This window comes from Hypanus sabinus, chromosome 22 (genome assembly GCF_030144855.1).
Source record: "Hypanus sabinus isolate sHypSab1 chromosome 22, sHypSab1.hap1, whole genome shotgun sequence".
NCBI classification, from domain to species: domain Eukaryota; kingdom Metazoa; phylum Chordata; class Chondrichthyes; order Myliobatiformes; family Dasyatidae; genus Hypanus; species Hypanus sabinus.
The window spans coordinates 64,355,394-64,380,382 of NC_082727.1; the positions used below are offsets into that span (position 1 = coordinate 64,355,394).

The 24,989-nt window shown below is 39.4% G+C and overlaps 1 protein-coding gene across 2 annotated transcripts in view; it reads left to right on the forward strand.

The window, feature by feature from the left end:
• Window positions 1-23,614: 23,614 nt before the first annotated feature.
• The window catches only part of slc18a2 (solute carrier family 18 member 2), a 97,681-nt gene continuing 96,306 nt past the window's right edge, over window positions 23,615-24,989 (forward strand). The window contains exon 1 of one of the 2 annotated variants that reach the window (XM_059947944.1): window positions 23,615-23,745. The gene's annotated coding sequence lies outside the window, so the exon portion shown is untranslated. The remainder of the gene's footprint in view (window positions 23,746-24,989) is intronic. The other variant, XM_059947942.1, reaches the window with a different exon arrangement.

The window sequence follows — 24,989 nt, forward strand, 5'->3', positions numbered from 1 at the left end:
CTGATGAACCCAAGGAAGTGGCAGAGACCGATACAGTTTAGTACCAGCTGCGTCACAGGAGTTGCCTCAGTGTTGACCTCAATGTAGGACTGCTGAGCGACACCAGCTCGGGAGCTTTCCCCTCAAGATTTACGACTAAAGACCTATGAGTGGATATGGCTGCAAGGCAGCATAAGTTTGAGATCAGACTTTTCCTTCTCCTAGATGAGCTGTCAATCACTACTGACGAGCCTCATCTGCCTGAAATAACTGGCTTTAAGGTGCCTGTAACCTGCCTTTGTCCCTTCTCCTGTCTGTAAGACCATAAGACATAGGAGTAGAATTAGTCCATTAGCCAATCAAGTCTGCCCCGCATTCAATCATGGGTGATCCACTTTCCCCCTCCTCAGCCCCACATCCCAGCCTTCACCCCGTAACCTTTGATGCCATGTCCAATCAAGAACCTATCAATCTCTGCCTTAAATACACCCAATGACCTGGGCTCCACAGCTGCCTGTGGTAACAAATTCCACAAACTCACCACTCTCTGGATAAAGAAATTTCTCCACATATCTGTTTTAAATGGATGCCCCACTATCCAGAGGCTATGCCCCCTTGTCCTTTACTCCCCTGCCATAGTAGACATCCTGTCCACATCTATTCTGTCTATGCCTTTCAATGTTCAAAAGGTTTCAATGAGATACCCCTCATCATTCTAAATTCCAGTGAGTACAGGCCCAGAGCTATCAAATTATACTCGTATGATAACCCGTTCATTACTGGAATCATCCTTGTGAACCTCCTCTGAACTCTCTCCGATGCCAGCATACCTTATCTTAGATAAAGAGTCCAAGACTGTTCACAGTCCTCATGGTGAGGCCTCTTCAATGTTTTATAAAGCCTCAGCATCACAGCCCTGCTCTCATATCCTAGAGCTCTTGAAATGAATGCTAACATTGCCTTCCTCACCACAGACTCTATCTGACTGCTAAGTCACTTTGCATCTCAGATTTTGGATTTTCTCCCTATTTAGAAAATAGTCTGCACATTTATTTCTGCTACCAAAGTGCATGATCATGTATATTCCAACATTGTATTTCATTTACCACTCTCTTGCCCATTCTCCTAATCTGCCTAAGTCCTTCTTCATCCTGTTTCCTCAACACTACCTGCTCCCCCATCAACCTTTGTATCATCTGCAAACTTGGCAACAAAGCCATCTATTCCATCATCTAAATCATTGATAGACAGCATAAAAAGAAGCAGTCTGAACACTGATCCCTGCGGAACACCAATAGTCACGGGCAGCCAACCAGAAAAGGATCCTTTTATTCCCACTCACTGCCTCTTACCAATCAGCCAATGCTCTAACCATGTTAGTAACTTTCCTGTAATACCATGGGCTCTTAACTTGATAAGCAGCCTCATGTGTGGCACTTCGTCAAAGGCCTTCAGAAAGACTAAATATACAACATCCACTACTTCCCCTTTATTTATCCTACTTGTAATCTCCTCAAAGAATTCCAACAGGTTCGTCAGCAAGATTTTCCCTTAAGGAAACTATGCTGACTTTGTTCTACCTTGTAATGTGTCACTACGTACTCCATCACCTCATCCTTAACAATTGACTCTAACATCTTCCCAACCACTGAGGTTAGGCTAACAGATCTATAATCGCCTTTCTGCTGCCTTCCTCCTTTCTTAAAGAGTGGAGTGACATTTGCAATTTTCCAGTTCTCTGGCACTATGCCGGAGTCCAATAATTTTTGAAAGATCATTATTAATGCTTCCACAATCTCTACCACGACCTCTTTCAGAACCCTGGGGTGCAGTTCATCTGGTCTAAGTGAATTATGCATCTTTAGGTCTTACACCTTTTTGATCACCTTCTCCCTTGTAATAGTAACTGCATTCACTTCTCTTCCTTCAATATCCTTCAACATCTGGCATACTGCTAGTGTCTTCCACAGTGAAGACTGATGCTAAACACTCATTTATTTCATCTGCCATCTCCTTGGCCACTGTTATTATTTCTCTGGCTTCATTTTCTAGTGATCCTATATCCACTCTCCTCTCTATTTTTTGCATACTTGAAAAAACTTTTACTATCAACTTTGATATTGTTTGCTAACTTGCTTTCATATTTCATCTTTTCGCTCTGTAGGGTTTTTAAAGCTTCACAATCGTCTGTCTTACCATTAATTTTTGCATTGTTGTATTCCCTCTCTTTTGCTTTAACATTAGCTTTGACTTACCTTGTCAACCATGGTTGTAATATTTTGCAATTTAAGTATTTCTTTGTTTTTGGAATACATCTATCCTGCACCTTCCTTATTTTTCCCAGAAACTCAAGCCACTGCTACTCTGCTGTCATCCCTGCCAGCATCTCCTTCCAATTTACTTTGGCAAACTCCTCTCTCACACCTCTGTAATTTCAACTCCACTGAAATACTGCTACTCAGATTTTACTTTCTCCATATCAAATTTTAAATTGAACTCCATCTTATTGTGATCATTGCCTCCTAATGTTTTTTTTTTTACTTTTAGCTCCTTAATTGCCTCTGGTTCGTTACATAACACCAAATCCAGTGTAACAGATCCCCTAATAGGCTGAATGACAAACTGCTCTGAAAAGCCATCTCATAGACATTCAACAAACTCACTCTCTTGGGAGCAATTACCAACGTGATTTTCCCAATCAACCTGCATTTTAAAATCTCCCATGACCACCATAACATTGCCCTTTTGATACACCTTTTCTATTCCCATTGTAATCTGTGCTCCACATCCCAGCTACTGTTGGGAGGCCTGTGTATAACTACCATCAGGGTCCTTTTACCCTTGCAGTTTCTTAACTCAGCCCACAAGGATTCAAAATCTTCCGAAGTATGTCACATCTTCCTTCTGATTTGCTGCCATTCCTTACCAGCTACACCCTCTGCCTGCTGTCCTGTCATTCAGATACAACAAATAAACTTGGACATTCAGCTCCCAACTGCAACCATCCTTCGGCCATGATTCAGTGATGGCCACAACATCATACCTGCAACAAGAACATCCACCTTCTTTCTTACTTCTCTGTGCAAGGAGATATAACACTCTGAGTACTGTATTTGCTACCCTTTTTGATTCTGCATCCCTAATGCACTGATACTCACCCTGCAGGCTGCAATTATGCCCTATCATCTACCTGTCCTTCCTGACAGTTTAACTGCTATCATTTCCTTTTTACCATCCGTCCTATCCTGAGTCCCTTCATTCCAGTTCCCATCCAAGAAGAAACCGTTCCACTGGGCTCAGTAACTAAGCCACATGTGAAGGCCAGGAGCTGGACTTGGTTGTCAGAGGCTATTTGAGACACATGCCACTGGGAGCGTTTAATAGATGGTGGGACCTTGTCCCCACTACCACCCCCACCTGTGACAACCTTAAGGAACCAAAAGGCAAATAATTTCTCATAATTAGAGCAATACATGCATAATTTCAAGAACTGATATTCAAGTAACTTTCATCACACAATAGATGGTCACTATATATAAAGCCATTCTTAAGTAATTAACCTCTAACCTACTGTATTTGCTTTTATTGGCAGCACTGATGCAGCAGTGCTCCCTGCTAACCCAAAAGAAAACATTTCTATGATATAAATTTCTCCTTCCAAATTAGATTTAGACATGTTATCTGGAATCCAGCAATAAACAACAGCAACAAGAACCCTGATCAGGCAGTCACACTGAAACAAGTTCTCAGCAAACCGGGAAGTCAAATTTACAATCTTTAATTACTCTAATATCAGTTTAACTCTGCAAGTATGCAATTAGGAAGTTATTGTGATACTTCCTTCTAAAGTGGGTCTTGATTGCTTCACTCTTTTATTTTAACCAAAGATTTGCCATGGATGGTCTTGGACAGTGATCAACAGCGCGGACCAATACCATTAAGCAAGGGGTCTGTTGGGAACTCCTGGGCTGGGAGGTGATCCTTGACAGAGTTGGTTGGTGAAAAGCTGGGTTTGGTTATGAAGGATCTGAAGTTCCAGGACCCAGAATTTAACAGGCAGTGACAGATGGAAAACTTCTCTCTGTCTGCCTGCAGTTTGTTGTTTTGCTAACACTGAAAGTTTATTGGGCTGATTCTTCAACACTATCTCCCTTGTCTGCACACTTTCAGCAGCAAGGCTGTGACAGATGGGCAATATTAAGGCCGCATCTGAAAATTGTAAGGGATTAAGTTAGAGCATCTGTGGTCAAGCTATCTTGCCAGCTGTCAGCGGTTGGGCGCCCATTTCTGAGCTTGGGCAAGGGAAGCTAGAAATCATCCATGGGCTCATTGCGAAGGGACTGAGATATGGAACAACCGAAATGCACATAAAGGAACAAGTAAATGGGCCACATCATGTTTCACTGTGGATGATACACATTGTGAAGTTCCTACATGACCATCAACTTCCTGCTGTTCAGTAGTTCCCTGGCCTTCCAATAATAAAGAATGCACTAGAGATGAGCTCCAGGAGTAGTTCTGAGGTGAGGAGCTCCATCCACCAAATACTGGTACCTCAGCTTCACACCAATAACACTTCCGGTGGGCTGCTGAAGCCGACTGAGAAAGGTAAGTGAAGGTGAGGTTTGTTATGTTCCATCCTCATTACTAATATAAAGATATTAAATTATTTTACTGAAGTTGAATCAGTTTGTGAATACATTTACTTCTGTTGGTATTTTTAATCGATTAACATTGAAGATATTTAGAAACAGCCATAAAGACCTTTGATAGCAGTGAACCATTAGAAGGCTAGCTGGAACTCCAGAGCAAGGCCTTAGTTCCTGTCGCCTGACTGCTTGCCCCTGTGTGTGGACCTCTCCATTTCACAGGATGGTCGGAATAGCACAAGTTTGATTTGGCCTCCATTCTTCTTGCATCTTATTTTGATATGACACAGAAGGAGGCTATTTGGCCCAACAAATCCATGCTGGCTGTCAGAGAATTCCTAATAGTGCCATTCTCCCACTTACGTGCCTACAGCCTATTCTCTTTCAGATGTCCTGCAGTAAAGGTGAATTAGTACAGATGTAGGATCGCATCAGATACAAAGTATGGCTGGTCCCAATACAATCCAATCCAATACTTTGGGTTGGGCAGGAGGAGAGATCTGTGCTTGCTCAACAGTGCTGAGTGTGCAATATAATTCTAATGGAATGGTGTATTGTCTATAAAGTGATGCTAGGCACAAGAGTGTTTGTACACAGGAAATGATAAAGTAGTGGTAGTTGGGGGTGTGAGGGGGTGGGTTAGTGGGTGGAGATGTTGATCAGTCTTACTGCTCAGAGGAAGTAACTGTTTTTGAATATGGTGATCCTGGCAAGGACGATATGTAGCCTCCTTCCTGGTGGGAGTGGGACTAACAGACCTAGAGCAGGGTGGGTGAGATCCTTCATGAGGACAAATTACCAAACAAATTAAATTTTTAATTCATCCAAGGTTGCAGAAAATATCCAATAGTTCATCCATGCTTCTTGTACATCAACCATTTTCAGCTCTTTTACTGTAATTTGGTTAATTTCCTTTGGGTGGTGGTCTGAGTTGTCTACAAATGGAGCAACAGACACAAAGACCTGGAGGATCTCAGCAGGCCAGAGGCAGTGTCTACAGCCAGAGCAAAAGACACAAAATGCTGGAGGATCTCAGCAGGCCAGAGGTAGTGTCTACAGCCAGAGCAACAGACACAAAATGCTGGAAGAATTCAGCAGGCCTGGCAGCATCTATGGAAAAAAGTACAGTCGATATTTCAGCCTGAAACCCTACTAAAGTCCTGCTGAAGGGTTTTGTGTGTGATTTTGAAAAAGTCCTGCATTTTGTGTGTGATGTTTGAAGAGATGGTTGTGGATATTGGACCACTGGAAAATGACACTGGAGAGCTATAAGTGGTGGAAAAAGAAATGGTGGATGAACCTAATAAATATTTTATAGAACATACAACAATACAGCACAGGAACAGTAGCAAACAATATCAAGGTGGATAGTAAAAGCTACCTTCAAGCATATAAAAAAACTGGAAAACTGCAAATGTTAATCCATTTTTTAAGAAAGGAAGAAGGCAGCAGAAAGGAGCTAATAGACCAGTTAGCCTGACCTCAGTAGTTGAGAAGATGTTAGAGTCAATTGTTAAGGATAAACTGATGGAGTACTTGATGACACGGGACAAGGCAGTACAAAGTCAGCATGGTTTCCTTCAGGGAAAATTCTGCCTAATGAACCTGCTGGAATACTTTGAGGAGATTACAAGTAGGATAGATAAAGGGGATGCAGTGAATGTTGTATATTTGGACTTTCAGAAGGTCTTTGTTAAGGTGCCACACATGAGGCTGCTTATCAAGTTAAGAGTTCATAGTATTACAGGAAAGTTACTAACATGGTTAAAGCATTGGCTGATTGGTAGGAGGCAGCGAGTGGGAATAAAAGGATCCTTGTCTGGTTGGCTGCCAGTGACCAGTGGCGTTTCGCAGGGGTCGGTGTTGGAGCCTCTTCTTTTTATGCTGCATGTTAGTGATTTAGATGATGGAATAGATGGCTTTGTTGCCAAGTTTGCAGGTGATACAAAGATCGGTCGAGGGGCAGGTAGTATTGAGGAAACTGGTAGGCTGCAGAAGTACTTAGGCAGATTAGAAGAATGGGCAAGAGTGGCAAATGAAATATAATGTTGGAAAATGCATGGCCATGCACTTTGGTATTAGAAATAAATGTGCAGACTATCTTCTAAGCGGGGAGAAAATCCAAAAATCTGAGATGCAAAGTGGCTTGGGAGTCCCTGTGCAGAACACCCTAAAGGTTAACTTGCAGGTTGAGTCGATGGTGAGGAAGGCAAATGCAATGTTAATATTCATTTCAAGAAGTCTAGAATATAAGAGCAGGAATTTGATACTGAGGTTTTATAAGGCACTGGTAATGCCTCACCTTCAGTATTGTGAACAGTTTGGGGCATCAATTTTAGGAAAAGATGTGCTGGTATCGGGGATGATTCAGAGGAGGTTCACAAGGATGATTCCAGGAATGAAAGGGTTATCATAGGAGGAATTCTATAGAGGAACATAGGATGGCTCTGGGACTGTACTTGCTGGAATTTAGAAGGATGTGGGGGGGGGGGGTAAATCTCATTGAAGCCTTTTGAATGTTAAAAGGCTTAGACAGAGTAGATGTGGAAAGAATGTTTCCATGGTGGGGGAGTCTAGGACAAGAGGGCACATCTTCAGCCTAGGGGCTGCCATTTAAAACAGATGTAGAGACATTTCTTTTGCCAGAGGGTGGTGAATTTGTGTAATTTATTATCACAGGCAGCTGTAGAGGCCAGGTCATTTGGTGTATCTAAGGCGATGATTTCTTGATTGGACATGGCATCAAAGGTGGTGCTGCAGAGTGGAAGGATTGGATCAGTCATGATTGAATGACAGAGCAAGCTCGATGGGCCAAATGGCCTAATTCTGCTCCTATGTCTTATGGTCTTATAGTATTCAGCAATTGTTAGATTTCTATTGATTAAAGCAAGGCAGTGATTCTCTTTGCAGAAGCCAGGTAGGAGGGAAATGGAGATTCATTATCGCTATTAGAGACACAATAAGATTATGGTCAGTGTACTGTAAGGGATCAAACCGTGCCTAATAATTAACATCTAATTTGTGTGTAAATCTGTACATGGAATTAAGGTCAGAACCTCATAAATTACTCATAAATTATGCAAATAATAAATTTATAAATGAGTCACTTGAAGTTGATCTTAAGCAAAGTCAGAATCAGAATCAGAACCAGGTTTAATAGTACCTGAATATGTGATGTTGCAGTAGCATACAGAATAAAAACTACAAGTTACACTAAGTATATATAAAAATTAAATGAAATAAGTAGCGCAGAAAGAGAGGGAAAAATACTGATGTTCTTTTGGCATATCTATCAATAACTGGCAGCTGGCAGAAGTGTAGTGCCAAAACTATTCCAAAATCAAAACAAAACAATTGCCTCCTGTCTGCGACTGTACAGACTGTTACACTTCTGCGACACGCCCTCAGCTCTAATGAAATGGATTGTTCCAAAAGAATTGAAACCTTTATTCGATCCTTTATTTGCAATTAGCAAACAAACAGTTAAGCATTCTTTGAGCGTTATCACAACTTCTGCCAGTCCCAAGATACGAACTGTCATGAAATAAGCAAGGATACGTAACTTATTCCCCTTAATTTTGCCACAACCTCCACTCATGAGTCTAGTTACCATAATAAACCCCACAGCACAGAAAGCAAAGCAGATAGAGAACAGATACATGGCTCTTACAGAGATAATAAATCAGCCATGTTGAAATGTTGGAGCATACATGGTCTAATTCTGCTGCTACTGTTGGAAGCCAGTGTTTCCAACCTAGCAGTTACTAAGCCTCCATATGCTTCATGAAGTCAGTACAATGAGAGCTGAACCATTGCTCCCTAACTTTGTGATCAGCCTAGCCCAGGGCTCCAGAGCCGCATGCAGCTCTTTCATCTCTGTGCTGCGGCTCCCTGTGGCTTTGGAAGATAAATGATGAGTATTTAATTAAAATGTATTTTATGTTAGTTTCTAGTTTTTGAAATGTAATTCTAAATTTGAAGATTATGGTGATCTTGTACAATCTAAATAAAACGTGTTTTTTGGCGCTATTAATATACGTCACCACTGCCAATGCCTGACACCCGCCAGTGCACGATTTCTTTAATTTTTCAATCCAAGGTAGGCTAACTATGGAGAATTCTAAAGAAAGAAAAGTGACTGAAGAAAACAGAACGTTTAATGATACGTGGGCAGATTCATTTGCTTTCATTGCTGACGAGACTGGTTTACCGGTATGCTTAATATGCAATGAGAAACTAGCAAACAACAAAAAGTTAAATGTCACAAGACATGTCCAGAATAAACACGCAGCCTTTGCTCAAAAATATCCGGATGGAGATGAAAGAAAAAAAGCCGTTTCGGAACTGATGCGGAAGGTTGATCTGAGCAAAAATCATTTCAAGAAGTGGATGAAGTCTGGAAAATCAACGACATACGCCAGTTATATTGACGCTCAGGAAATAGTCAGGCACGGGAAGCAGTTTACAGATGGTGAATATATAAAAGAATCTTTCATTAAGATTTCAGAACACCTATTCACGGATTTAAAAACAAGAGTGAAATTGTGCAGAAAATCAGGGATATGCCCCTCTCTGCAAAGACTGTCAAAGACAGAACCATAAAAATGGCAGAAGACATCACAAGACAGCAAATTAAAGACATCAATTCAGCTGTGGCCTACTCAATTGCCTGTGACGAGTCTAAAGACAAAGGTGATATTGAACAAATAGCGCTGTTCTGCCGATATGTAAACTCTGCCGGGCCACAGGAAGAAATGATTGAGTTGATACCTCTAAAAGGCCAAACACGGGGGGAGGACATCTGTGAGGCTGTCTTGAATTGTTTAAGAGCCAAAGGAATAAAGACCACCCACCTGGTGTCAGTAGCTACTGATGGGGCACCAAGTATGACAGGAGCGCACAAGGGATTTGGGGCTTTACTGCAGAAGTCGCTGGACAGAAGGCTGCTGACTTTTCACTACATCTTGCACCAAGAGGCACTGTGCGCTCGAACATTTCCTCCGGAATGCACAGAAGTAATGGATGTTGTCATTCAGATTGTCAATAAAATAAAGGCAAAATGTTTAAATCACCGTCAATTCCATTTGTTACTGGATGAGTTGGAAAGCGCATATTCTGATCTCCTGCTGCACAACAAAGTCCGGTGGCTGTCCAGGGGGGAGGTGCTGAAAAGCTTTGTCGCGTGTCTGGAAGAAGTGAAAACTTTCCTGAGCAACAAAGGGCTCACCTTTCAGAGTGACTGGAAAAGCTACACTTCATGGTAGACATTGAGTATTTTACTTAAAAGTAACCTTCAACCCAACGTCTTTTTTTTGGAGTTCAAAATGTTTTTGTTGCATGCAGAAATGTAATTTCGTTTTCTCTGCAGGAGTTCATCGATTTCATAAATGCAACACATTATAGTTTGTTTATACATAGCATAAAGGCAAAAAAAACATTGTATGCAGTGTTATTTCATTTTAAATGTCAAATGGGTTTTGTGGCTCCCAGTGTTTTCTTTTCTGTGGGAAACGGGTCCAAATGGCTCTTTCAGTGGTAAAGGTTGCCGACCCCTGGCCTAGCCCATGAGCTTTCTTTCTTTTTCAATCTTTTTATTATTAATAATAATACCAACATGATAAGATTAATACATAGATAGTGGGATTACAAATTTACAAATTTGAACTGAACATGAAAGGATACACAAGCAATAGTTACAATATAGTTAAGTCTTCCCAAATCATGAATGATACAAATATCATATAGACAAAGCAAAACTAGGTATATCATATATATGTAAAAAAAACAGAAAAGAGAAAAAGAAAAAAAAATTAACCCCAAGAAAAACTAATCTAACAACCTAATAACTAATAAAGAGCTGTTTATAGTATCTATAAAAAAATACAAAATCATCAGTATCGCCAACTCCGATCCTCTCAACATATGTATAATCAAAACCGGAAAAACGAATAGGTTTGGAACAGGGTCAAATTACATCATATGAAAATATTGAATAAATGGTCTCCATGTCTTTTCAAATTTAATAGAAGGGTCAAATACAACACTTCTAATTTTCTCCAAATTTAGACATAACATAGTTTGAAAAAGCCAATGAAATATGGTAGGAGGATTAATTTCTTTCCAATTCAACAAAATAGATCTTCTAGCCATTAATGTAAGAAATGCAATCATTCGACAAGCAGAAGAAGATAAATGAAGTGAGTCCATCATTGGTAAACCAAAAATTGCAGTAATAGGATGAGGTTGTAAATCAATGTTCAATACCGTGGAAATAATATCGAAAGTGTCTTTCCAATATTTTTTCAAAAGCAGACATGACCAAAACATATGAGTTAAAGACACTATCTCAGATTGACGTCTGTCACATATAAGATTTAAATGGGAATAAAAACGAGCCAATTTATCCTTGGACATATGAGCCCTGTGCACAACTTTAAACTATATTAATGAATATTTAGCACATATAGATGATAAATTGACTAATTGAAGAATTTTATCCCAATTCTCAATAGGGATAGTAAGGTTAAGTTCTCTTTCCCAATCATTTTTAATCTTATAGAAGGCCTCTGAATGTATTTTCATAATTATATTGTAGAGTTTTGATATTACACCTTTCTGAGAAGGATTTAGTTCTAACAAATTCTCCAAAATATCTGAAGACGCAAGATTTGGAAAGGTAGGAAGTACAGTGTTTAAGAAATTCCTAATCTGTAAATATCTAAAAAAATTAAATCTAGGCAAATTATATTTATTAGATAATTGTTCAAAAGACATAAAAAATCATCCAAAAATAAATCAGAAAATCATAGTAATCCTTTAGTCTTCCAAGCTGAGTAAGCTTGGGCTATAATAGAAGGATGAAAAAAGAAATTGGATACAATAGGAATAGTTAAAACAAATTGATTCAACCCAAAAAATTTCCAAAATTGAAACCATATACGTAAAGTATGTTTAACTATCGGATTGTCAATTCATTTCTGCAATTTAGAAACAGCAAAGGGAAGAGAAGACCCTAAAATAGAACCCAATGAAAATCCTTGTACAGATTTAGTTTCCAAGTTTACCCAATGAGGGGTAAAAGATAAATCCCAATCCTTTAACCAACATATCAAATATCGGATATTAACTGCCCAATAATAAAATCTAAAATTAGGCAATGCCAATCCACCTTCCTTCCTTGCCTTCTGTAAATATTTTTACCTAACCTAGGATTTTTATTCTGCCATATATATGAGGAAATTTTTGAATCAACATTGTCAAAAAAAAAGATTTCAGAATAAAAATTGGTACTGCTTGAAATATATATAAAAACTTGGGTAAAATAATCATCTTAATAGCATTAATTCAAACTATCAGAGATAAAGATAATGGTGACCATTTAGTGAACAAACATTTAATCTGATCAATTAAGGGTAAAAAATTAACCTTAAATAAGTACTTATATTTTTTTGAAATTTTAATCCCTAAGTATATAAAAGAGTCATTAACTAAATTAAAAGGTAAATTTCCATAAATTGGAACCTGTCTATTTAAGGGAAACAATTTACTCTTATTAAAATTTAATTTATACCCAGAAAAGTTACTAAATTGAGCCAACAATGATATAACTACAGGAATGGATTTCTCAGGATCAGAAATATATAATAACAAATCATCTGCATATAATGATGACTTATGTATATCCATCCGACGAGTAATGCCAAAAATGTTCGGCAATTGCCAAAGGTTCTAAAGCAATATCAAATAACAATGGACTAAGAGGACAGCCTTGCCTGGTACCCCGAAATAAATGAAAAAAGGGATTGATTGTTAGTACAGACCAAGGCTACTGGAGTATGATATAACAGTTTAATCCAGGATATGAATGTTGGACTAAAATTAAACTTCTCAAGCACAATAAATAAGTATGGCCATTCAACTCTATCAAATGCTTTCTCTGCATCTAATGCAATGACACATTCTGAGGTGCTACGTGAAGGAGTATAAACAATAGTCAATAATCTCCTAATATTGAAAAAAGAATAGCGATTTTTAATAAAACCAGTTTGATCTTCCGAGATAATTTGAGGTAATACCTTCTCCAGCCTGGACGCCAGTAACTTGGAAAAGATCTTGGAATCTACATTCAATAAAGATATCTACATCCAATATCCAATAGGATGCACAGTCAGTAGGGTCTTTATCTTTTTTCAATATTAAAGAAATGGAAGCTGTATAAAAAGATTGTGGCAGTTTACCTAATCTAATTGCTTCTTCAAAAACCCTGCATAACCAAAAAGAAAGAGTAGAGGAAAAACACTTAAAAAATTCCACTGTATACCCATCTGGACCTGGTGCTTTCCCAGAATTCATAGAGGAAATAACCCCTTTAATTTCTGCATCCGTAATAGGAGTTTCTAATACTGAAAGATCATCTGATGATAATTTTGGAAAATTCAATTTCCCAAGAAAATCATGCATGGTATTATGATCATGAGGGAATTCAGAATGATACAGGGAGGTATAAAAATCTTGAAAAGAATTGTTTATCTCATCATGGTTAACTGTCAATTCACCATTCTGTTAACGAATCTTAATAATTTGACGTTTAACCAAAGCATTCTTCAATTGATTAGCTAACAGTTTACCCGATTTATCACTATGTATATAAAAATCAGATCTAGTTTTCATTAATTAATTTTCAATCGAAGATGTAAGTAATAAACTGTGTTCCATTTGAAGTTCAACCTTTTGTTTGTAAAGCTCCTTACTAGGAGCAGTCGAATATATCTTGTCAATTTCTTTAATTTTATCAACCAATAAAAGAGTTTCCTTCTTAATACGTTTTCTCAAACCAACAGAATAGGAGATAATCTGTCCACGTATATTTGCTTTAAAAGTGTCCCAAAGTGTTCCGCAAGAAATTTCATCCGTGGAATTAGTTGAAAAGAAGAAATTGATCTGTTCCTTCATAAATTTAATGAAATCCGGATCTTGCAGTAAGGTAGAATCAAATCACCATTGCCTAACACTAGAAGCTGTATCCATTAATTTAATAGAAAGTTTCAATGGAGCATGATCAGAGATGGCTATAATGTCATAATTACAACCAATTACAGATGGAATAAAATGAGAGTTAATGAAAAAATAGTCAATTCTCGATTAAGAATGATAAACATGTGAGAAAAATGAAAAGTCTTCGTCCTTAGAATGCTAAAATCTCCAAATATCGAAAATTCCTTTATCAGTCAAAAAAGAATTAATGTAAGTGGCCGACTTTTTAGGTAAAGTCTGAGTGAATATAGATCTGTCCAGCAAAGGATTTAAACAGCAATTAAAGTCACCACCCATTATTAACATATATTCATTTAGATTAGGTAGAGAAGTAAATAAGGACTTAAAAAAATGGGATAATCCACATTTGGAGCATAAACATTAACCATAGCAACCTTTTTATTAAAAAGTAACCCAGTAATTAACAAAAATCTGCCATTCAGATCCGAAATAATATCGTGTTGGACAAATGTAATAGAGGAGTCATTAAAAATTGAAACTCCTAAGCTTTAATTACATCTTTGAGAACTTCATTATTTTTAACTATAAGATATGTTCAAAGTAAATGTATTGTCAAAGAACATTAATATCATTACATACTGATCTGGGATTCATTTTTTTGCAGGAATTAATAATAAATATGAAGAAACACGAGAATTAATGAAAGAGTGCACACGATAGAGACGGGCAAACAACTAATGTGCAAAAGGCAACAGACTGTTCAAATACTAAAAGAAGAGAAAAGAGTTGGAGACTTCTTCCCAGAAACAGAAGGGTTCCTTGTGGATATACAGGACCAGGTGGTCCTGTATACAGTGGCATGCAAAAGCTTGGGCGCCCCGGTCAAAATTTCTATTACTGTGAATAGTTAAATGAGAGAAAGATTACCTAATTTCCAAAAGGCATAAAGTTAAAGATGACACATTTCTTTAATATTTTAAGCAAGATATACGTTTCTATTTCCATCTTTTACAGTTTCAAAATAACAAAAAAGGAAAAGGTACGAAGCAAAAGTTTGGTCAGTACACCCCCTTTGGCAAGTATCACAGCTTGTAAGCGCTTTTTGTAGCCAGCTAAGTCTTTCAATTCTTGTTTGGTGGATTTTCACCCATTCTTATTTGCAAAAGACTTCTAGTTCTGTGAGATTCTTGGGCTGTCTTGCATGCACTGCTCTCTTGAGGTCTATCCACAGATTTTCAATGGCATTTAGGTCGGGGACTGTGAGGGCCATGGCAAAACCTCCAGCTTGCTCCTCTTGAGGTAGTTCATTGTTGGTTTTGAAGTGTGTTTAGAATCATTATCCTGTTGTAGAAACCATTCTCTTTTTATCCACTGTAACCTCTGACAACCCTCTACACTATCCACAACACCCCGAACCTTTGTGTCATCAGCAAATTTACTAACCCATCCCTCCACTTCCTCATCCAAGTCATTTATAAAAATCACAAAGAGTAGTGATCCCAGAGCAGATCCCTAAGGCACACCGCTGGTCACCGACCTCCATGCAGAATATGACCCGTCTACAACCACCCTGTGCCTTTTGTGGACAAGCCAGTTCTGGATCCACAAAGCAATGTCCCCCTGGATCCCATGCCTCCTTACTTTCTCAATAAGCCTTGCATAGGGTACCTTGTCAAATGCCTTGCTGAAATCCATATGCACTACATATACTGTTCTACCTTCATCAATGTGTTTAGTCACATTCTCAAAAAAACCAATAAGGCTTGTAAGGCACGACCTACCTTTGACAAAGCCATGCTGACTATACCTAATCATATTATGCCTCTCCAAATGTTCATAAATCCTGCCTCTCAGGATCTTCTCCATCAACTTACCAAATACTGAAGTAAGACTCACTGGATTATAATTTCCTGAGTTAACTCTACTCCCTTTCTTGAATAAGGGAACAACATCCGCAACCCTCCAATCCTCCGGAACCTCTCCCGTCCCCATTGATGATGCAAAGATCATCGCCACAGGCTCAGCAATCTCCTCCCTCGCCTCCCGCAGTAGCCTGGGCTACAGATCTAACAATCCAACACATTACAGGATCCTGTAGCAGTTTAACACAATCTGATTACTTACACAGGCACAATAAAATGACAAACATCATTCATCAAAATCTTACTTTAAATTACAAATTCATAAAAGAAATCACACCTTACTACGATAAAAAGACTGATCCAGTTTTAGAGTCAGAATACCACATATTATATTATCATCAATCAGTTATTACAGATAGGAAAATCCATAATAACTGTTTGGATATAATAATACCAGATAAACAAGCAACAACTTACTTATTAGACATCGCCATTCCAAACACACACAACTTACAGAAATCAGTAAGTGAAAAACACATAAAATATGCTGAATTAAAAGAGGAAATTGAAAAACTACAGAACATGAACAAGTTATACTTTATACTGATAGTAATATCTACAACTGTTATCATCCCAAAGGCACTAGACAGTAGCATTAAACATTTAAGTCTACACAGTAAAATCTATGTAAATCTTCAGAAAGCCACAATAAATACCACTCGAATAGTCTGTAATTCGAATAGTCTGTAATTGCTAATTCCTAGCAATTGAGAAATGAGTGTGCCTGGCTATGCCCATACCTCTGGTATTACCAACTTGAGATGAGAAAAAAATAAGTAAGCAATAAGTATTGAGAACATGAGTTGTAAAGTCCTTAAAATTGAGACTGTATTTTGTAAAATTGTCTGCACTGTTGAAACTATATGTTAACTATAACTATATGTAATCTATGTGATTTTGTGTAGGTCTCGTAGCTTTAGGTTTGTCTGTTGGGTTTGTAGTTCCTTTCCGGGGAACGTGCTAAGACGGTAACGCGATATCGATATGCAGCAGCCTCTCCAGACTCTGGATTGGGGATTACCAAACGTTATGTGGTTTTTCTTGTGTGGTCTGTTTTGTGCTTTTTCTTGATATCATTCCAGAGAACATTGTCTCATTTTTTAACTGTATTATATTTGTGGTTTATCAATGACAATAAACTGAATCTGAATCTGAATCTGCAGGTTGTGAAATGTGATGAGTCTAAGCAAATTGTAATGGGCCTTTGTACCTGTGGGGGGTGCCAGAGAGCGTTGGGTGTCAAGGTTTTTAGAGCACCTGAACTGGTTACTTGTTGAATGAGAGTCATTAATCATTCAGAGTTCCATGTGTTTTCCTCTTTGTGTGCTCTCCAGGTGCTTTCTGTTAAAGCTTGTTAAATTTATTTTTGGTAGGCTTGCAGATTCCATGTTACTTGAATTATTTAAGCAGAGACCTAATTGGTGCTAATTATGGGGTCCTCGTTTTGAGAATGTTACTTATTGTGGTGTTCCTCAGCCAAGCCATTAATGTTCCTTTGGAATTATTGAGAATAAACTCTTGTTGCTGTCTCTACATCAGAGTCTTTTTCCTCTGCACTTGGGTTCGATATTGCCAGCGCACATCATGGCACAAAATGGTCAAAATTTCAAATATATGTAAGTGGAAATGAATATTATGTAATTATTTGTTTGGTCACCAAGTTGTTTTATCAAGTGTCTACAGGCAATGTTGGTATACAAAAGTTTTTACTAAATGACTATGAAAGATATCTTGATCAATTACATGCAAAAATATTAACTTAAGGAAGTATAACCTCTGACTGTACTTTATTAGCTGGTCTCATGCTGCAGCACAGTAATAATGTTCTTTTGTGGAGATAATAGTTTGGTTATTGAAAAGGTTCTGAAGCATTTAGAGAAACACAAGAGGAAGTAATCTCATTTCCAGTAGACAAGGAAAAGGAAAAATAAATGTTATTCTGGATCCAATACAGCCAAAAAAAATACACACACACAATAACATAGAGAGCACAATAATAAAAAAACACAATAAGTGGAAATACATAAGATAACTTATACTCACAGACTGGTTGTACCTCTGTAAAGTGATACTAGGCACAGGAGGGTCTGTACATAAGGTGAATCTTACAGGAAATGAAGTGGTAGCATTGATTATTGAATATTTATTACTGATAACATCTTTTATTTTTGATGAGTATTGAACACACACACCACAGTTAATAGAGATCAACTTTGAAAGAAAACGATCTGAAAAATTAGGCAGAATTTAGATTCATAGAAACATAGAAAATCTACAGCACAGGCCTTTCAGCCCACAAAGTTGTGCTGAACACGTCCCTACCTTAGAAATTACTAGGCTTACCTATAGCCCTCTATTTTACAAGCTCCATGTACCTATCCAAAAGCCTCTTAAAAGACCCTATCGTATCCACCTCCACCACCGTTGCCGGCAGCTCATTCCATACACTCACCACTCTCTGAGTAAAAACTTACCCCTGACATCGCCTCTGTACCTACTCCCCAGTACCTTAAAACTGTGTCCTCTTGTGGCAACCATTTCAGCCCTGGGAAAAAGCCTCTGACCATCCACACGATCAATGCCTCTCATCATCTTAAATACTTCTATCAGCTCACCTCTCATCCTCCTTCACTCCAAGGAGAAAAGGCCGAGTTCACTCAACCTATTCTCATAAGGCATGCTCCCCAATCCAGGCAACATCCTTGTAAATCTCCTCTGCACCCTTTCTATAGTTTCCACATCCTTCCTGTAGTGAGGCGACCAGAAATGATCACAATACTCCAAGTGGGGTCTGACCAGGGTCCTATATAGCTGCAACATTACCTCTCAGCTCCTAAATATAGTTCCACAATTGATGAAGGCCAATACACCAGACGCCTTCTTAACCACAGAGTCAACCTGTGCAGCTGCTTTGAGCGTCCTATGGACTCGGGCCCCAAGATCTCTCTGATTCTCCACACTGCCAAGAGTCTTACCATTAATACTATATTCTGCCATCATATTTGACCTACCAAAATGAACCACTTCACTTAGCAAATCATTCAGATTTTCTCTCTTCTAAAAGCTACTGAAACAGTCCTTATTTCACCCAGAAGGAATTATTTCTTCTAAAATCAGCCACAAGACTCTTTGTTATTCCTTGTTGTTATGTTTTCTGATGTTAAACATATCTCTCTCTTGCTTATCGGAGGTTAGTTCTGCTGAATTATGTTGGACATGGAATGAAATAATTCCCAGTGATACGCCTGACAGGTCTGGTCAGTAGATGGCAGTATGCACTCAAGAAAACTTGCCAAATTCAAAGATTAGTTTTTAAAGTGTATCAGAACAACAACAATCTTGTTAACAGTTTATAACTACTAGGTAAATAACACAGTCTTGAGCTCTTATAATTCTCTGTCTGGCTCCATGTTAAACAAAATACAAGGCCTACAAAATTATCCCAGGAAGGGTAAGGAACAAATTCCTGCACCTTTAAAAATGTTCCCTGGTAAGATGGTGAGTTTAACACCAGAGGCCACAGCCTCAGACTAGACTCTAGTGGGATGTCCATTTAGAACAGAGATGAGGATGAATTCCTTTAGCCAGAGAATGGTGTATCTATTGAATTCATAGAACATAGAAAACCTACAACACAATACAGGCCCTTCGGCCCACAATGCTATGCCAAACATGTATGTACTTTAGAAATTACCTCAGGTTACCCATAGCCCTCTATCTTTCTAAGTTCCATGGACCTATCCAGGAGTCTCTTAAAAGACCCTATCGTATCTGCCTCCACCACTGTCGCCGGCAGCCCATTCCACACACTCACCACTCTCTGCATAAAAAACTTACCCCTGACATCCCCTCTGCACCTATTTCCAAGCACCTTAAAACTGTGCATGTTAGCCATTTCAGCCCTGGGAAAAAGCCTCTGACTACTTTCTGATCAATTCCTTTCATCATCTTAAACATCTCTATCAAGTCACCTCTCCTTCCCTGCCGCTCCAAGGAGAAAAGGCCAACCTATTCTCACAAGACAACATCCTGGTAAATCTCCTCTGCACCCTTTCTATAGTTTGCACGTCCTTCCTTTAGTGAGACAACCAGAACCGAGCACAGTACTCCAAGCAGGGTCTGACCAGGGTCCTATACAGCTGTAACATTACCTCCCGGCTTTTAAACTCAATCCCATGGTTGATGAAGACCAATGCACCGTATGCCTTCTTAACCACAGAGTCAACGTGCACAGCAGCTTTGAGTGAGTGTCCTATGGACTCGGACCCCAAGATCCCTCTGATCCTCCACACTACCAAGAGTCTTACCATTAATGCTATATTCTGCCACCACATTTGACTTATCAAAATGAACCACCTCACACTAATCTGGGTTGAATCCCATCTGCCACTTCTCAGACCAGTTTTGCATCCTATCAATGTCCCACTGTAACCTCTGACAGCCCTCCACGCTATTCTCAACACCTCCAACCTTTGTGCCATCAGTAAATTTACTAACCCATCCCTCCACTTTCTCATCCAGGTCATTTATAAAAATCACGAAGAGAAGGAGTCCCAGAACAGATCCCTGAGCACACCACTGGTTACTGACCTCCATGTAGAATATGACCCGTCTTCAACCACTCTTGGCCTTCTGTGGCCAAGCCAATTCTGGATCCACAAAGCAAAGTCCCCATTGATCCAATGCCTCCTTACTTTCTCGATAAGCCTTGCATGGGGTACCTTATCAAATGTGTTGCTGAAATCCATATACACTACATCTACTGCTCTACCTTCATCAACGTGCTTAGTCAGATCCTCAAAAAATTCAATCAGGCTCATAAGGCATAACTTGTCTTTGACAAAGCCAGGCATGACCTGCCTTTGACAAATTCATTGCAACAGATGGCAGTGGAGGCAAAGTCATTGAGTATATTTAAAGCGGAGGTTAATAGGTTCTTGATTAGTCAGGGTGTCAAAGGTTACAGGGAGAATGCAGGAGAAAGGGTTTGAGAGGGATAATAAATCAGCCATGATGGAATGACTGATCAGATGCGATGGGCTGAATGGCCTAACCATATCGGACATCGAATTTAGGAGAGTACAGTACAGGAACAGTCCTTTCCACCCACAATGTCCATGACAAACACAATGCCAAATTAAAATGAACCTCTTTTCTCTGCACATGCTCCATATCCCTCCATATCCTGCTCCCTAGAAGCCGTTTAAATCATATCTGCTTGCACCACTATCCTTGGCAGCTCATTCCAGGCACCTGTCACCCTGTGTAAAAAAAAAAAAATACTTACCCAACACACTATTCAGGTAAAGAGTCACATGGCAAAATGTCAAACTGTTTATACCCCTATGTCGATGCCGAGTTCCTCCAGCCTCTAGATTTTCAGTATATTGTGCTTACCCCGCACATCTCCTTTAAACTTTTCGCCTTTCACATTAAATGTATGTACTCGAGCATTTGACATTTCTATTCTATCTCATCTATGCCTCTCATGATTTTATGAAGCTGTAAACTTCTATACTTCAACAAAAGCAGCGGAGGAACGAAACTTCAGGGGGAAGTGTCCATGAAACGTGTAATTTAAGAACACTGATATTGACGGAGGATACTTGTGTTTTACTGAGCACCTTCTTTCAGCGTTACTGATCACAAACAGAAGTGATTACATTCCTATCTCAGATTGAACGAGCAGACACAACAGGAAGCTCAGTGCAAATGGCAGTGGCTGACAACAGGAAGACAGGCTGATTAGAGAACTCATAAGCATCGATGATTTGATATAAGCAGACCGACAGGAAGAAAAGTAAACGTTTAATAAAATCAATTAATAATTATAATTCGAGCAAACTGGCAGTGATTGTGAAAAGTCAAATGTAAACATAGGCACAGCTGTAAAAGCAATGAGCCAATCATGTACCTGACAGCCAATGACGACAATTCAATCTCAGACTAAATTGTATTTATAGATAGCTGATGAATATCATTGAAAGCAGCAGTGAAAATAATGGATATGAAACTAAATAAAATATTACTTCTTAGACAGAGAATCCAATAAATGAAGAACGTTTGTGTCCGCAGTCATTCCAATTGATGTTAAAGAAAACCTTCTGGGCCCATTACCGGCTGTAGTGAAAAAGGAGGACTGATAACGGTACCAGCTTTAGTTCAAAGTTCATATTTCTAAGTGCAAAGTATATATACCGCACCATATACTACCCTGAGATTCATCTTCTTGTGGGCATTCACAGTAAATACAAAGAAAAAATAATAAAGAACAAGAGATGAAGGACAACAGGATAGATCACCAACCAATGTGCAAAAAACTGTGAATACAAAGAGAAATAATAATAATTAAGAAATAAATATCAAGAACATGGGATGAAGCATTCTTGAAAGTGAGTTCATAGGTTGTGGGAGTAGTTCAGTGACAGGCAAGCGAAGTTGAGTGAAGTTATCCATTCTGGTTCAAGAACCTAATGGTTAAGGGTTAATAACTGTACCTGAATCTGGTGGTGGATTGGGATAGCAGTGACAGATACTGTATAAAATTGGGGAAAACACATACTTTATATGCATCTCTCCAGACTAAGGCCCATTAATGTGTTGTATGTCTAATAGAATGTGTGACCCCTATTGCATTCCAAAGCTGTATATTTTTCTCCTTATTGTTCCTCCTTGCTGTCCACATTCCTGCCTGCTACTTCCTGGCAACATTGTCCACAGACATGAGGTTAGGCTCCAGATGGATACTGCTAGTGTTCTCCTAGACAAGTCCGCCAACACCATTGACTCCAGAGCTGCCTCACAAAGCTATGTGCAGTTCTGCACCAGATGTTTTTCTATCACAACCAGGAGCCTTGTCTGCTTGAACATCAAAATGGCAACATTAAATTTAGGATTGTAGCTAAAATCGTGTCAGCTTTTTTGACCCCAGTCTGACTTTTGAATCCCAAATAGCTAAGTAAATGTTAACTTTTCAGGCAGTGATGACCATTGCATTCCTGTTCAATGTTCCTTTCCATTGAATTCACGAAAAGGGATAAAAAAAAACTAGGAGGGTAGATGCTGCATAGCTGACTAAATTACAGTGACTTGCTATGTGGGTTTGAATTCCACTCTAGACTAAAGGCTTGGATGTGATTGTCAGCAGCAGGTGGAGTTGGGTGATGTAAAAGTCACAGAAATCGGCAGCTTTAGTTAAGGCAGACATGAACCAATTCGTGATCAAACCCAGCAGTAAGAATTCAGTAGAGTCTCGTCCAGTTTATCAGTTTCCAAGGAAAAGAATGGCAATAGTGACTGATGAATTAAGATTGTGAATGAGGCCAAAAATAAGTTCTTCACAATATTTATAGAATCATTGAATTACTGTGATTGAAAATGGCTATTGAACCAGCATGTCATGGGAAATATCTATCAGTCCACTTTCCCCGTAATTTCCCACAGCTTCGCAGGTTATTTTCTCTCAAAGCCTTTCTAGTTCCAGTTTCAAATCTCAGATTGCCTCTGGTTCAGCTTCTGCTTCTTATTAGTGTGAGTCCCGGATGTAATTAGATTCTGTGTAAATAGTCCATCCTGCACAGGATCCAAGAGATGATTGATCTTTAAATGCTGGGAAATCTCAACAAGGTGGTTTTCTATTTAGAACCACAAATACCTACTAGAAATATCTCTTCAGCTTCGTCCACACTTACTTTTGTATTTTATATTCTAGGTACTGGAGTTGTGGAAGGCAGAAAGTAAAACTGAAAATGCTCGGTCAGTCACCCAACATATGTAGATAAAGAAAATGGATCCCATGTCTGGTCATCACCATGAGATTTTAATCCTGTATCATTTTTATTCAGTTACCTAACCGAAAGTTACTGTACAAACCTTTCAAGAAAGACCACTTGGAAATCTTAGTTTTGAGGAGATGGATGACCGCAAAATCCTTTTGATCCAAACTAAAAGACACAAAGGTAGTTTGCCAAAAAACTAATAGTATTAAAGTCTGACTCTTCCATTGGTCAAAAAAGGGCACAAGTTAAATTCAGTGCTCTTTTGCTCCCTGAATTGTGGCCGTTAGTGAATGGAAACTGTTCTTTTGTCTTAATTATTTACTTTAGCAGAGGGTTGGTTTCAGTTATGTTTACACAAGATTGGGTTCACTTGATGCGGACTTGTGGATGAGCTGCTGTAATGCCTGGCTTTGTGAACTTCAGGTCTGGATGCTGTTTCCTTGCTCTTGTTCTTGGTACAATTTGTTGTTTCTCTTTCTCTCCCTCTCCCTCTCCCTCTCCCTCTCCCTCTCCCTCTCCCTCTCCCTCTCCCTCTCCCTCTCCCTCTCCCTCTCCCTCTCCCTCTCCCTCTCCCTCTCCCTCTCCCTCTCCCTCTCCCTCTCCCTCTCCCTCTCCCTCTCCCTCTCCCTCTCCCTCTCCCTCTCCCTCTCCCTCTCCCTCTCCCTCTCCCTCTCCCTCTCCCTCTCCCTCTCCCTCTCCCTCTCCCTCTCCCTCTCCCTCTCCCTCTCCCTCTCCCTCTCCCTCTCCCTCTCCCTCTCCCTCTCCCTCTCCCTCTCCCTCTCCCTCTCCCTCTCCCTCTCCCTCTCCCTCTCCCTCTCCCTCTCCCTCTCCCTCTCCCTCTCCCTCTCCCTCTCCCTCTCCCTCTCCCTCTCCCTCTCCCTCTCCCTCTCCCTCTCCCTCCCTATCTCTCTGTCATTTGATGGGTTCTATTTTGAGGGAATGTTTGCTACTGATTCTTGAGTCGGGCAATTCAAAATAACGAGCAATGCTTCAGACTGACTGTAACATCGAAACAGCAACTGTTATTTCCTTTCTCACTGTGGAAGGAGCGATGTCTGTCATGAGCGATGTCCAAATGTTAGAGTGAACAGTTAGTTTCTGATGGACTGTAGACCATGGCCTCTCTTTGGGGGCTTTGCTGTTGCTGGCATGGTGGGTGATGGGAACGCTGATGCTTTATGCTAGAGTAAGGCGGGGGAGAGGGAGGGTTGACACTACTTGCTGCTGCTTATGTGTGGGAGGTGGCCAGGGGGCTTTAGGGTTCTCACACTTGTTCTATAATTCACTTGTTTCTTCTGTTTTGGGGCCGTCTGCCAAGAGTAAGAAATTCAGGTTTGTTATTGAATGCATTCTCTGATATTAAATGGAACCATTGAACTATTGAATTATTGAGTTTCTTTGTTTTGTGGCTGCCTGTGAGGAGATGAATCTCAAGGTTGTATAAAGTATACATACTGAGATAATAAATGCAGTTTGATGTTTGAACTTTATAATTTTATCTACACAGAGAATCCAATATTATTGTTCAGGTCAATACAGTAAAACATAAAAAACACAAACACAAATGGCATCTATTTTTAGATCTGCAGTTAATTTAATCTCCCAGACTCAAAAACAGTTACTTTTCTCAAGCAGTAAGGCTGATCAACACCTCCACTCACTAACTC